The sequence below is a fragment of the Penaeus vannamei genome, chromosome 26 (assembly GCF_042767895.1).
Source record: "Penaeus vannamei isolate JL-2024 chromosome 26, ASM4276789v1, whole genome shotgun sequence".
Classification (NCBI taxonomy): domain Eukaryota; kingdom Metazoa; phylum Arthropoda; class Malacostraca; order Decapoda; family Penaeidae; genus Penaeus; species Penaeus vannamei.
In genome coordinates this window covers 441,940-444,439 of record NC_091574.1, presented here as the reverse complement: position 1 = coordinate 444,439, position 2,500 = coordinate 441,940, and the positions used below count along the sequence as shown (strand labels likewise).

At 42.4% G+C, this 2,500-nt stretch overlaps 1 long non-coding RNA gene across 1 annotated transcript in view; it reads left to right on the top strand.

Moving 5' to 3' along the window:
- The first annotated feature begins 913 nt into the window (after window positions 1-913).
- Window positions 914-2,500, top strand: part of LOC138866541 (uncharacterized) — a 2,458-nt gene continuing 871 nt past the window's right edge. The window contains exons 1-2 of the long non-coding RNA XR_011399615.1: window positions 914-1,109; window positions 2,147-2,275. This is a non-coding gene — a long non-coding RNA (uncharacterized lncRNA). The remainder of the gene's footprint in view (window positions 1,110-2,146; window positions 2,276-2,500) is intronic.

The following is a 2,500-nucleotide window of genomic DNA, read 5'->3' as shown; positions in this document are numbered from 1 at the left end:
AGAGAGAGAGAGAAGAGGGAGGGAGGGATAGAGGAAGTGGGAGGAGGCAGGAGGGAGAAGGGTGAGATGGAGGGTGGGAGGAGAAAGGAAGAGGACATAGAGGAGGGAGGGAGAAGGGGGATGTGAGAGAGAGAGAGAGAGGCAAGTAGAGAGAGAGGAAGGGAAGGGGGGAGGAGAGAAGGGGAGAGTAGAGAGATAGAGGAAGAGGGAGATAAGGGGTGAGTAAGAGAGAGAAAGCTAGAAAGAGATAGACAGAGAGAAAGAGAGAACGAAAGAAAATAAGAGAAAAACAACTTTGAAAGAAAGGGACGAACAATAAAAAAGAGAAAAGGGGAGTTAAAGAACAAGGAATGAGAAAAAAAAGAGATAGAAAAAAATAGGAGCGAGTACTAGGTCTGGTAAATCCCTCTAGTTGAAGAAAGAATGAAGATTATCCCTCAAAATTACGGCTACTTTATAAAAAAAAAAAAAAAAAAAAAATCAGTAAACAACGCTATTAACCTTTTTATAACCTTAACTGTCTAGCTTTAATATTTTCAAAAACCTTATTTATCCATACCAGAATTATAGTTACAAACACACCAAAATCATCTCAGCATCTTGTTCTAAATCCACATATAGATCCACCTCAATTATCTCAGCATCCTGTTCCAAATCCACATCAATTATCTCAGCATCCTGTTCCAAATCCACATCAATTATCTCAGCATCCTGTTCCAAATCCACATCAATTATCTCAGCATCCTTTTCCAAATCCACATATAGATCCACATCAATTATCTCAGCATCCCGTTCCAAATCCACATATATATCCACATCACACTACATCCTCCCATCTACCCCCATGCAATACCCACATCCAACTAACCTCCCGTAACCTTTTAATCCTCCCACGACCTCCCACAGTCAAAACCCAAGACGGGCGTGCTGAGGCGGGCCGAGGTAGGTCACCTGGTGTGTCAGAGGTCAGAGACCAAGTTCCCCGTGGCGGTGGGGTCGCGGCTCAAGACCCCCACCCTCCCCATCTGGGTCGTACGGAGCGACGACTCCTACGGGGTCCTCTTCAACCCCAACCGAGAGCTGCTGAGGGACTACCACGCCGAGAACAGGTGAGTGGGGAGGGGGGGATGGGTTGGGGTGGGGAGGGTGGGTTGGGGTGGGGGGAGGGATGGGTAGGGAGTGGGGGGAGGGGGGGGTTGGGAGGGGGAGGGGGGTTTGGGGAGGGTTGGGAAGGGGGCTTGGGGTGGAAGTAGGGGAGGGGTGGGTTGGGGAGGGGTGGGTTGGGGTGGGAGGGGAGGGTTGGGGGTGGGGAGGGGGGGAAGGGGTGGAGGTTTGGGGAGGAGAGAGAGAGGGGAAGGGGTGGGAGTTTGGGAGTTGGGTTTGGGAGGGGGGAGGGGGCGAAGGGATGGGGTTGGGGAGGGGGCGGGAGTACTGGGGTCGTTTCTGTGGTTCTGGGTAATGAGGATATATTTGTATATAAAGATCTTTTATGTTTAGAGCAGGTGAGTGCGTGGGATGGATATAGGGTTCTGGATAAAAATTATTTATTTGGATATAAAAACTATTATATCTAGAAAAGGTATGTGGTTAGGAGAGGTAGGGGGCGCTAGTGTGGTAGATTCCACGGTTCTGGATTGGAAAAAAAAGGAAAAAAATATAAAAGAATATATATATATATATATATATATATATATATATATATATATATATATATATATATATATATATATATATATATATATATATATATATATATATGCTTAGAACAGGTGAGTGTGTTAAGATAGTTATGTGGGCGGGGCTGTGGTTGATTCTGTGATTCTGGATAGAAATTACTCTTTTTTTATATTAAACAACAAAAGAATGCATTGTTGGTTAATTAATTCTTAATGCGAGTCTTGTCTCCTATTTTTTCTTCAGAAGGATTACGAGCTTATTTCTTTTTCAACACAAGTTTTCAGTCAAATAATTTTTCCTTCTTCTACTGTTTTAATCTCCATTACTATTATCAACCTATTCCTATATTTATTTCTTTTACCTCTGCAACCCAATCGATCTACTCCTCTGACACTTTTTACCAGGATTCCAATCAACAAAATTTCTCTCTTCTTTAAGCTCGTAATCCACTCCATTCATTCCCTTTCAGATTCGACCTCTACTATTACTCTTCGTCCAATAACCACAACAAATCGACTATTGTGACTATTGACACCCGGAACGCAAGCACAAATGATGATTATAACACACCTGTTCTCGAGAACATCATACATACCAAGTAAGTTTTTTTTTATGTTGATATTATTGTTGTTTTGGTGCATTTTTTCTTCTCTTCCTCATTTTTTCTTTTTTCTATTTCTTTATCTTCTTCTTCGTCTCCTTCTTCTTCTACTACTTCTCTTCTTCTTCTTCTTCTTACTCTTCTTCTTCTCCTTCTTCTACTTCTTCTCTTCTTCTTCTTCTTCTTCTTCTTTTTAAGGGGAGTAGGATTTGATTGATAAAT